General features: G+C 42.0%; 1 protein-coding gene across 1 annotated transcript in view; it reads right to left on the bottom strand.

Annotated features, from left to right (window-relative positions):
• SEMA6A (semaphorin 6A) overlaps positions 1-11,575 on the bottom strand; it is a 221,179-nt gene extending 209,604 nt beyond the window's left edge. The window contains exon 1 of the mRNA XM_054986611.1: positions 11,069-11,575. The gene's annotated coding sequence lies outside the window, so the exon portion shown is untranslated. The remainder of the gene's footprint in view (positions 1-11,068) is intronic.
• Positions 11,576-12,805: the final 1,230 nt, after the last annotated feature.

Genomic DNA, 12,805 nt, shown 5'->3' on the forward strand with positions numbered 1-12,805 from the left:
CTTGGCACCATCAGGAGAAAAAGGACTAGCAGGCCAGCACTGCACTAGCGCAACTTCCATTTTAAGCTCTGACATTTTGCATCGACTCTATGAGAAAAACAGAGCTTTTGAGAAATGCCAAAGTGATCTTGATGACACGCTGGCATTATTTCGGGGTACACAGGAAGTGAGGTCCACACATTGCCAGCAACACCCCCCCCCCTGTAATAAGTCTACCACTGGTTGCCAGGGGAAATGTTGCAAGCCTAAGATGATGTCACATCTGGTCTGTGAGCAGGATGAGGTGAAAGTGCTCAATACCAATAGAAAGTGTTAGACAAAGGCTGTTTCCACATGCTGTTAAAGAGACGGTCTACTTACTGAAGGCTGGCGTTTTTTTCCACAGATTCCAGATGCCTCCGATTTCAAAGCGGAAGCAGGCAGTTTGTCTTGCGTCTAATCAGCGTCTTTTCTGAGACCGGGATTTCCCGCTCTTTCCTGTGCCTGGTCAAGGACGCTGATCAGACGCAAGACAAACGGCCTGCTTCTGCTTTGAAATCGGAGGCATCTGGAATCTGTGAAAAAAAACGCCAGCCTTCAGTAAGTAGACCGTCTCTTTAACAGCATGTGGAAACGGCCAAAGAGAACTTTCAGCACAAGGGTGGATAAAAATCAATGATTTTTTTAAAAAAATAAAAAAAATGGATTTTTTTTATTTTAATCTTTTTTTTAAATTTAAATTGGATTTTTTTGATTTAAATTGGATTTTTTAAAATAAAATGCTTTTTGAGGAAAATATATTACCATCCAAAGGTTATTCCATCATGAAATAAAGATTAGTTTTTAATTATGTAGAATAAGGCTAAATATGTTTAATTTTTTTGGTAAATAAATTCCATTAATCCATTCACCTCTTCCAGAGGTTTTTGTAAGATTATTGGGCAGTTTCTCTGCCTACAAGATATTATCACAGATGCTTGGTTTTGCAGTTCTCAAAACTGAATTTGTGTCAACTCAGCAGAAATCACATGCCTCTTCTTCACAGCAAAAATGTTATAACATGAACAGAGTTGAGAAAAAGACCTTAATTCTATTGATTTAAATCAAATCCACCCTGTTCAGCACCCTTGTTTTCATGCCACTTTTGGAGTTAAAATCAAACCATCCTGCTCTGCATGTGACTGAGACTATTCTGTGGCTACTGTCAAGTCTACTTGGCCGTAAGTCTCAAGGAAATCAGTGGGTCTTCAGCAAAAGATGCTGAAACAGTCTTTCCCCTATATGATCCTGATGGCTGTTCTGTGATATGAATTTAATAATTCATCTTTACATTTGCAAATTACTATAATTTATCTTTCATAGTAATATATCTGTAACAGTTTGAACTATAATACCATGAAACAAGGGATGGTGGATGGACGGCGGTGTCTAATCAATAAAGAATGGTATTGGTTCTCTGAATATGAAAAGTTTATTTCAAGCTTGACATATTTGCATATCCAGACAAAAATTTTTACGTATTAGTATTTATTTATACCTTGTTGTTCCCCCCAATGGAGACCCAAAGTGGGTTACAATAGTTAAAGAGTAAAATGAAGGTAATAATGGTAACTACATTTTATTTTGTTAAAATACAATGGCATGTAACTACAGCTAAGCATAAAACATTTTAAAACAAATTAGGTAGATCACATGGTAAATCCTAAATATCCTAATTTACTCAACTATTCATTAATAGCCCTAATGAAAAGCCTCAACTTCCTTTGCAATAAAGAAAAGCAGCCATTAGTCTCTGAACTATATATTTTTTTTACCAACAAGAAGCAAATCCTAGAGTAAATATCAGCTGGGTGTGCACATAACAAGGTCCAGAGAGACTCGTCCAGAAGTTGCCTCTTTTAATCCAGCACTGAATTATGTTGGAAGCTGTTTTCTGTTCTTCAATAGCTATACAACCACCAGAATAACTGCCAGGCTTGCAAGTCCTAGTATGTCTTAAGTCCTTCCCAAGGCACCCCAACACTATCTGAGGCACTGAAGCTATGGTAACCAAATAAGAAAACAGCTTCCATGATTAATAAATGAAGACGCCAAGAACAGTTTCAAACTAGGCCATAATTTAAGAATGGAAGAATTAGTACAGCATCAATGTCCAACTGTCACTAAACAGAAGATTTTGATAGGCATCAATAAAACATTGCTTTACATTTTTCTCATTTTGTAAAAAAAATTATCCGAGTGACAGAAAACTATCTACACCCTTACTTTAGTCTCTTTGAAAAGGTGTCTCCAATGCAAGTGGCAATGGGAAAAGTCTCTAGAATGGAACACTTTTACAATTACAAAACTCTTTTTCATTTCAAAAGCTGCTGAACTGGACAGAAGGTATGGTAGAAGTAGTCTGAAATTAGGGTGCAGCTTCTACTATTTTACTAGAGATTCAGAGACGACATCTAACATTTCAGTAGCTGCATGAGGAAACTTCAAAATTTTCTCTCAGGAAAGTTTTTCAAGGCTTCTGTGGTCATGACAATATTGATGGAAAGTGTATGGCATAAAAACTTCATAACAAATATGCACAATCAATATGACTGTCACACTCCTGCTGTAGGAAAATGTCTAGTTCATATATATGGGCACAGATTAACACTGAAGCTCTGTAATAAAAATATGTTTAATTTCCTCCTGTTTTCCTAACTCTATGCTTCCTACTGAAAACAGCTAGATATAGAATTCATTGGAGTAATGTAGTATTTTTTAAAAAAAACATGCCAACAGCCTCATTCCGCTGGGTGGTAAGCAGACAGTCAGTCAGCTGATCAATAACAAATCCTTTCTATTTCAATATGGTACAACTGATCTATTTCAGTACAAGTCTTGCTTGGTAACTAAAGAACAGAAGTAGGAGGGACAGCATATTCAGTGTTGCTTTAAGTATCTGCCTGAAATACTGTATATAGGAATAGCTATTATTAAAAATACTTTTAAAAGAAAAGGTCAGCATCGAATGCTGTGGGTTACCATATGTCTTTTCTCTTGAGTTGCAGCAACTGGCAGCTCCATGAATAGCTGTTTTATCATTTTCCATCCATGCTTCAATTTCTGTAGATCCACTTTGGGATTTGGTTTTAAATAGAAAATTTTATTATTTCATACAGGGATCAAGTACTTTTTCAGGATGAAAAATTCCATGTGTAAAAAGCCCGTGTTTTCCCACACACTAGCAAACCATAAACATGTATGACAAGCATCTTATGATGTATAACATAATTGCTGATTAAACCTCTGTTTAATTCTACTTCTGGATTTGAAAAAACACTTGGAAACCTCATTTTCAGTTATTTGTTTCACACATTTGCTGTTTTGAGGAGGCAGACAGATTTTTTTTTATCAGTATCAGATTCTTTCAGTTCTTCCTATGTTTCTTTATTTAGCATTAGCAGCTTTTATGTTTCTTAACTGTCAAGAATAGCTCTTTCTGTATAAATATATTTCAAATTAACTATTCTGTGACAGACTATTTCAAATGTTTCCTTTTTCAAATGTTGTTTTCAATAGGTTTCAGAATATTAGGGTAACATCTTATGTCCTAGTTTCCACTGAGGTGACCGGTGTCTAATTTGTATTATTTCAGACAGCAGGTGAAACCTCACAATTAACTTCTCTGTCCCCCCTCCCCCACTGCCCAAAGTTCCCCATGCAGAAAACTAGATTACTTTCTTTTCAACAACTAGTTTTCTATATGAAAAAAATTAATCTGTATGGGGGAGCATTCAGTCATGTGAGCCCCCTTAGAAATGTGATAGTACTGTCCAAGCACAGATTTACCACTGCAGTGAGAGGTAGACCTCTCTGTTCTAGCTATTTATTTTTTAAAATATTTATAGTCCACCTTTCTTCTCAGCTCAAGGTGGCTATGGTGGACTGCAGTTCTTGTAAGCTATTTGTGGAGTCATATTGGGCTTAGAGGTGGGTATTATTACAAACAAACAAGGATAATGAGTTTTCTAGTATACCACAGGCTATTGAGTACCGTATCTTCCAGCTAGCTAAAGGCAATAACCTACAAAGTAGGTCATTATGCCTATGAAGTCATCCATATAAACATTTTTTAAAAAAACTAAAAACCTTTATTTCAAGAGTCCATGCTTATTTTTGTCCAAGAATACTGGATCGGTAGATTTTTTAGAAAGTCATACTAAAAGCAGTTCCATGCCAAATTCCCAAGCTGATAATTAAGCACTGCTGACCTATCTTTCAACACAATCCCCCAAAGTTCTTGGGTGTAAGCCAATTTTGTCTCATTGAAATTAACTGTACTAACTCAACATAAATCCATTTATTTTATCCTACTTTATTGAGGGTAAAGTGGCATATTAGTTGAATGAATTTAGTCAGATGAACTATTTCACAGAATAAAAAGTGAAAAAGAGAAAAGAATTGGTCCTTGAAAAATTTGCCCAAACCTAACTCTTAAGTATTAGGAATGTAGGCAGGATATTCTCCAATGACCATAAATGAGACCCCAATCCATGGACTTCGTTTGGAGCTGACCATGCCCATTTTTGGTCCCAAGCCTTGACAACATAGCTAGCAAAAAGATGCAACAGAGAAAGCCAGGGTGTTATCAAGCAACATCACCTAGGCTTCTTCATGTCTATAAATACCATACTGTGACATTAAACTACCCGATTAGATTAAGATCAGTCAGTGCCAAGAATGAGTATGCCTGCAACAGTTAGGAACCACTGGCCAACATCTATGCAATTTCCTAGTCCAGAACCATACATTTGGTGGGGAGGAGAGCTAATAACATCTTAATGTGGAAAATTACTTGGGGAAAAAAGCTCAAAGCAGCAACTAGTTTAGTTCATGCTCAACAGAACTTGCTATGTGAATGGGATTTAGCAAAATTTGGCAAGCTACAGAGCTCACTAGTTGTACTGAGTTTAGGCTTCTTCAATGGATGGGGAAGATGGTGCTAGTTAGCACTAGTAAACAATGAAAGCAAGGTGTTGCAAGTGCACTGAAATAAAATTAAATTACAATTAGAATCCAGATGGCTACTAGCACTACCCTTACAAACCTGATTCACATTACAGCCGAGCTTGTCTGATTCCTGTTGCTGCTGTCCTGCTGTGGCGGCTGTGGGCTTCTGCAACAGCAGCTGTCAACCCACAGACAGCTGCATCTCTTCGTCAGATGACCTGATCACTGTATATCGCTTACCTATCTAACAGTGGTGCTATGAAACTTAATTAGTTAATTACTGGAAGCACTTCACAACCCACCAATTAAAGACATTACAAAGAAATACTAGATTCTGTCTAGCTTTGCTGCAATGGAGGCTGGCAAAGCATCGGGGAAATGCAAATGTAGAATTTAAGAACAGAGCCAGATTAAACATTGGGATGAAGGGCTTTATGACAATACATATTTAATTACGTCATGCAGATATCAACAATAAAATTCACACTTTTGCTACTAGAAAGTGAGGATGTTCTGAGCTGGAAGAAAGCTGAAACTTATTTATTGAGCATTACACACTGGAAAACTCCTAGACACACTAGAGTTTCTTATTTGGCTGAGGCAATATCTGTAACTTACTCAACATAATCTGGTGCTGACTTGTTTCAGTTTATTAGGATGTGGCTTTTACCAACACTACAACAAGGATGAAATACTCAGAATCACACCATAAAGATGTCAAAGTTTGTTGCAAGACATATGACCCCTTAAAGACCGTTATGGCCTGACATTTCTCAGTAAACAAGAATGCTTTGCTCTAAGCCCTCTCAGTTCTGCAAGACTTGTTTCATTTGATCCAAACGGTCCCACTGACTTCAATGAAATTACTCTGATGGATAATACCATCTGTGGTGGGCTTTGAAAGATCAGGGTCATCACAAATTATGTCATAAAGAACAGAGATAGCAAAGGTAGCAACCTTCCCTCCTTCTTACCTCCACATGCATCAGTTTGCCCCAATAATTTAACATGCTACCATGTGCTTTAAATTCCCATGAACTGATATAGCTGATCTTTAACCTTTCAGGATAACGTGCAGTACCACTTCAGTACACTAAACATTCATCAGAACAACACAGCAAAATTTTCCAGCAAATAGACAGGATGTGTTAGACGAGATCAATTTAATTTCTTTTATGTCTCTACAACTACAAAACATGTGAACTCCTTTCATATATATTTATGTTTGGCTATTTTCTCTTTTCAAAACAAGATGACAAATTTCCCCTTTCCTTTACCAAACAACCACACAAGCAAGTTTACAACTGCCTACTTCCTTGTAATGTGAATAGTTCTATTTTGGATTTATCACAGGTCATTAATTTGCTCTCTTTTTTTATCAATGAAGGCAGCTCCTTGCCCTTAACCCTTTCTGTCCTCTTTTTCAGACTTCAACAGCAACACTCCTCAAATTACAAGATCTGAAAAGGGGCTATAACTATCTACTTTTGTTACCACTGAGTAGCTGATGATGCTAAATACACATGTTCTTTATTTATCAGAATGCCCAGTTACTTCCTTTTTCGAGAACAATGCTTAAAACATGAAGTAGATATTTGTAATCATAAAATATATGCAATATAATGTAAACGAAAGACAAGTGTGAAGAACATATTATCTAATTAATTTTAAAGTTCAGTGCTTCTTTTGACTTCTTGTATATGAAAATGCTTCTTGTATATGAAAACAAGTGAACCAACCATCTTCTACCATTTTCTCACCATCACCACACAATTTTTATAAATATTTCCATCCTAGATTTCTCCTTATATGAAACTGTTACCAGTCAGTACAAGTATATCCAGAGAAGGGTTCAAGGACACTGATACTGAAGCCCATTTTTAAATATTTAGTTTTGTTCAAATAATGTCTATTCAGAAGATTCAATTATATTTAGGAGTTATAAGCTTAAGAGAAATTATCAATTTTTAAATGGGATCGTTCAAATTTCAAAGGACATTATACTAAATAAAGAACTCACAATGTTTAGAGAGTTGTCATCGCATATACTTCTATGGTACTACTGGACAGGATATATAGTTAACACTTTAAATATTTTAAATGGTTTAAGTGACTGAATTTTCCATATCTCCCATTCATTCTTCCTCAGTGAAAAAAGAAACCTATGTAACAGTTCACTGATAAAAGCTGTAATTTCCAAAAAGCAGTATTTCCAAATAACAATAACTTTTGAAAAACACCAAATATTTTTTTAAAAAATCAAATACCTTCTAATTTGACAAAGAAGTTATCATGCAAAGTTTGACTTTCCCTCCAAATATCTTAGTCACTAAACTGTCCCTAATAAAATAAATGGATTTGTGCTGGAGTCAAGTGATTATGCTTAGGAGCAAGCAGTTCAGTTTCAAGCCCAAAGTAAGCACATTCAAATAATCAGCCATATCTCTTCATAAAGGCCACAATACAAATACAATTTGTTATATAAAGACAATAATAACAGAACAAAGGAATAATAGCTGGAGGGAGACAGTGCTGTCATTTTATTTAATGTTAAGTTAATAATTAAACTTGTATTATGATTTGTGCTGATAACTTGTGTAATATAACTTGCTTAGAGCCTGTATACGAACTTCAGAATGATGTATATTCCATTATGTTCTTGAATAAAATGGGACTTCATTATGAGTAGACCTGTTTAGGATTACACCCTATAATGACTATATATACTTTACCCAAAGTAAGATTCCAACTAACTTTAGCCACTTGTTATAGAAGTCAAAACATTAAAATAAGCATAAATCAGTAGGGTTTCCTAGGGTTTCTATACAGACCAATTCACAAGACTGATTTAAAAAAATGCACTGATACACAAAACTAGACTTACAAGGAGAAAAACCCCAACTGTTCTAGCAGCCATGGTATAGTAGACTGTTTTGGGTGGGGTGGGGGGGATTGGTCACAGGGAACCATATATGTTCTGACCTAAGTGGTCCAAACTAGCCCAATCTCATCATATCTCAGAAGCTAAGCAGGGCTGACCTTGGGGTGGGAAGTCCATGATTGCTATACAAAGGCAGGCAATGGCAAATCACCTTTGTGAGTCTCTTGCCGTGAAAACCCTATGAGGTTGCCATAAATCTACTGTGACGTGATGGTATTTTACACATAACTATAAAAAAGCCACTGCACTCCACTCTTTTGCTTAATTAAAAATGCTTGGAAACTAAAAGAGATGGCAACTTTTACATCCAATCTTTATTTTTGTTTCAGTAACCACTTCTCATTAAACTTTTGCAAAGCAAAACACCATGTAAACCAATCATCTCTGTAAACACTTTTCTCCCTACCTAAGCAAACCAAAAACATTCCAGCAATATTTTCTGCTCAAACTGGATTCACATCTGCAGCCAGAATCCTGTGCCCAGATCACATTTGCATAGTTGCTGATAGTTCTGTTGTGATCGTTCCAAGGAAGCGAGCAATCAGTCAGCAGCTCTCAACCTTCTCCCTTCTCTCCTGAGCCACTTCAGTTCTGCTCCAATTCTCCAACAGACCAGTAGGCAGGGGAAACAACACATGGGGACTTGCAGGCTCCCGCTTTTGCTCATGCAAATTCACAGCCAGAGCACTTAAGACACATTACTCTCAACTGAGAGCTTTTCATGCTTACCCAGCATACACACAACCCAAATCTTTTCCAGCATCATCATCACTCTCTGCCACCAGCATCCACAGCTCTTTAAGCCCCCTGCTGCTTCCCTAGTTTAAAGTGGTTGGTAGTAGGACAGAAACCCCTTGGCCCCTTTGCTATTTTCCATCCACAGTCTAAAGAGATTGGAAGGGGGGGATGGGTTAAGAAGCTTCCCAGGAGCTGTTCCTCCTTCTCTAATCTCCACTGACTCCTTTCTTCTTCAGTCTTTGGGTATTTTCCCTCATCTAGTCAGCACCTTTTTTAAAAGGCTTGGGGGAACAAAAATGTCAAAGCACAATCCAACCCTGGAATTGCCTTTTACAAACACAACAAAGTCTCCCTAGTATTGGCTATATTCCCTGGGGCTCAACAAGGGAGATGCTAAAAGGCAACAACTGGATGTGTATGGCCAATTTGGGAGCTAGAGCTTAATGTCCAAAACAAAATGTACTGAGACTTAGACCTGCATGGAAGTCACCTTCCCCCTAATTCTACAAACTGGAGCTGGTTATGGTTATTCAAGTGGGGAGGGAAGGTAACTCTGCACATCCTCAAAAGTTTGGCTTGTTTTTATTTTATTGACTTGCTTTTATTTAACCAAAGTGATTTGTTTTATTTAATTTATTGGCAAGATTTGTTTTAATGGCCTGTTCTGTTCCTTGGCCTTGTTTCTTTGGTTTCACTGTGAGTAGATCTGGAGAGGCAGTATATAAATAGTCTAAATAAATAAAACAATGCCATTATTTAATATTACTTCCTATGATGTTCCACAGCAGCTTCACTCCATAAGTAGAAGATGTATGTGATGTGTGCCAGGGCAGTAACTTGAAATGGGTCAGAAAACCAGACAAACAGATGTAATTTTAAATGACAAATTAAAGACTCTCCCAAGAGCTGGTTTTGAGGATCCCCGTCTAGCATTTGTTTCCCCCCTTTTCCACTGCAACCCCACCCCCACAAGAAATCTCCCCAGCTCCAATTCTCCCATACTTTGGCCAAAGGGAGCATGAAGCAAGCCTCAGCCCCACTGCCTTCAGCTGATGTCTTCCCCCTCTCAAATTATCTTGACATCCTCTCAAAGAAGTTACCTACCATCAACACCCCTAACCCGAACTGCATTACTTCTCCTCATTGCTGTTATCGTCTCTGCCTCCAAGGCGAGTTTTCTTCCATGCTCAGTTTGTTCAGTGGAAGTCCCCAAGAAGGGGGAGGGATGGAGGTGAAAACTGAGATTTCTTCCCCCAGAAGAGCAGGAAGGAGGGGGGGGGAAGGGGCGCCCCAGCCGACTCCTCCTCTCAAAAGGCGGCGGGAGAGACTTGAGGGCGCGCGAGAGAAAGAAGTGGCCCGAGCGCGCTCCCCTCCTGCTCCTCCTTCCCCTCAGCGACAGTAGCCGAGGAAAGGAACAGCGGCGGCGGCAGCCTTGCCCTGCGCCAAAGCTGACAGGCTCTGAGGAGAGGCAGAAGCAGTCACTCCCTTCCCATATGTGATACACACATCATATGTGCGCGCAGTCCCCTCCGTCCCACGCTTAGCCCATCAGTGTTCCCGGGAGAAGGGGGCTGGCAGCCCCCCACCCTCCCGTCAGCAGGGGTGAGACGAGGGGAGAGCAGCCCCGTGCCCAACCTCGCAAACAAAGCCGGAGACGGGCGGCGGCAGCAGCGCCAACAAACACCGCACCACCACCTCAGGGACCAGGGTGGGCACCACCAGGCAGAGCGCCGAAGGAGGCGGAGAGGCGTTGGCCCGGGTAGAAGGAAAGCCGGCGGCGGGGTGTGTGGGGAGAAGAGAGTCTCCTTCAGCCCCAAGTTCCCCTCCTTCCCGAAGAGGAATCGCAGCCAGAGCCAACCTGTCCCCGTCCGCCCCGCTCCTCGTCCTCTGCCATCACATTGTCTCTGAAACAAAGACTCCACGCCCATCCTCGCCCCCCAAGGAAACCTCGTGCTGAGGGACGCGAAGCCGAGCGAGGAACCGGGGACAGCGCTCGCCGTCGCGCCCGCTTCAGCTCAGCCACCACCCCTCGCGCAGCGCCCGGGCAGGCAGAGTCCCCCCGAGCCCCCTCTCAGCCGCAAGAGAGAGAGGGGGAAAGAACAGCAGAGAACCCGGCGCGCTTTCAGCCGGCGGCAAACCACAACCAACGCGCCTCACCCTCGCCCCGGCGCTAGTCGGGCAAAGAAGAACCTGAGGAGAAAGCGCCGCCGCCGCCGCCGCTAACCCCCCAGCCCCACGCACAGCCGGGCAGGGGAGCGGCGCCGGCATCAAGCGAGCCCAGCCCTCCTCGGCTGCCTCGGAGCGCCTGCCTCTTCAGCACGCCCCGTCCTGCAGGACTTGGCCGAGCTCAGCCCAGCGCGCTTCCCCAGCCCAAACAATGCACGCAGCCCCAGCAGCCTCACGGCCAGAGTTGTCCCCTACCTCGTCGGTGCGTGTATCTGGGCAGCTGGAGGACTAGCTGATGGAGTGAGCGTCCCATTTAGTAATCCATGTACGGGGCTGGCTCCGCCAAACTCGACCCACTCCCGCCTTGGCAATCCTTTGTCATTACTGCGCGGGCAGCCTCAGGGTTTCGACTTGGCGCAACACGCGCGATGGGCTCATTTTCCACGGAGGGAGAGAAAAGGGGGAGGGGGGAATCGAGCAAGAGCGCCGGTCACTCCTCTGGGAACCGCCGCTCTCCTTGCCACTCCAGTAAGGCCCCGTCAAACGGGTCTTGGGAGAGAACTCCGTTCGGGGTCTCGTCGTGCCTTTCCCCAGAAGTCCTGCGGGCTGGTGCGGCTGCTTCAGGCCAACTCCTCGGAGGCCGGCGGTGCTCCTGGTGCCCCGGCAGGAAAGCGCAGCTTGCCCAAGCTCGCCTGGTCATTGAAGTGTGTTTGGAGAGGACTTCGCAGCAGCCGCTCTCGCGCGCGCCCCGGCTCCCCGTGCCCTGCCTCCCTTCCCACTGCTAGTCTCCGTCCCAACTCCTCTGTCACTGGAAAGCAGCTTGGCTGGAGGTGGAGTCAAATCCCGGGCTGGATTCCCTGGCAACGGACTCGTCCGATCAGCCTTTCCACCGACACCCGCTCCGGTGCGTGAATGAATGGACAGGCGGGCGGGTGGCGGGTGGGTGAGCGGGAGGTTGTAGGCTTTGGCCAACCTGTTCACACCCCCACGACTCTAGACATCCAGTCGAGAAACTGGGGGGACTTTTCGCACGCTACACTGCCTACACGAGACGAGATGTAACCGAGCACGCTTGTGCGGGGAAACGCTGGGATTCGGAGCTAATTCTCTGCCTAATTAAAAGGAAAGCGGATTTTTTTTTTAAGAAGAAGAAAGGCTGAGAAGAAATAGTGCAAGAGACGAGGCGTAAGAACGGATTTGTTCATCGATTTTCTCAAATGGAAAAGTTAAAAGGAATGTACTGTCTTTTCTATTCAACCATCAGCGCCAGGCTGAGGTTTTCATTGCTGCAAATGACTCGAGCCGAAGAACAAATAAAGGAGGGAGGGGGAAGAGAGATGTGGCGAACAAACTCTGCTCACGACATAATATTGATTTAAAAAAAAAAGAAGTAAGCCTAACACCAGGCTTTAAACCCATTACAATATACTTAAAAAATCCTGCGCGCACTAACTGGGATCCCATTGACTTCAAGGAGTGTCGACTAGGAAGGTTGGAATGCTTCACAAAGGTCTGATCTGAGAGTCCGAACGTTTTCCTTGACCATTTTGTACTTGTATCCGATGAGCAGTTGTAGCCTTTCCACAAAATAAGAGGCAAACGTGGGAGCCAATGTTTTGAAAACCACTTACAAACACTTCGCCACGGCATTAATGTAAGAAAAGCAGTGAGCATCTACCGTATTCTCCCAAACGCCCTGCCAACAAGGATACGCGTCGCAGGTATTAAAACACGCCTAGGAAAACAAACCAAATTTCCTTACATCCTAGTTTCTTTTCATCCCCCCGGTATACACTGCCCTGTAGCTTCTCTAATTTACTGGCCCCATCAAACTTCCAGGAGTGTAACCTGGTCATTGGAAAAGCAGAATCTGAGGCTAACTGCAGCCTTTCCAAATAATCTGTCGGGAGAAAAATGCATATATATTTTTATAACGCTAAAGAAAGGCGGGTGAGATGAATGTTAAAAAGCAGTGGAAGCAAAAATAAGCAG

This window comes from Eublepharis macularius, chromosome 8 (genome assembly GCF_028583425.1).
Source record: "Eublepharis macularius isolate TG4126 chromosome 8, MPM_Emac_v1.0, whole genome shotgun sequence".
Classification (NCBI taxonomy): domain Eukaryota; kingdom Metazoa; phylum Chordata; class Lepidosauria; order Squamata; family Eublepharidae; genus Eublepharis; species Eublepharis macularius.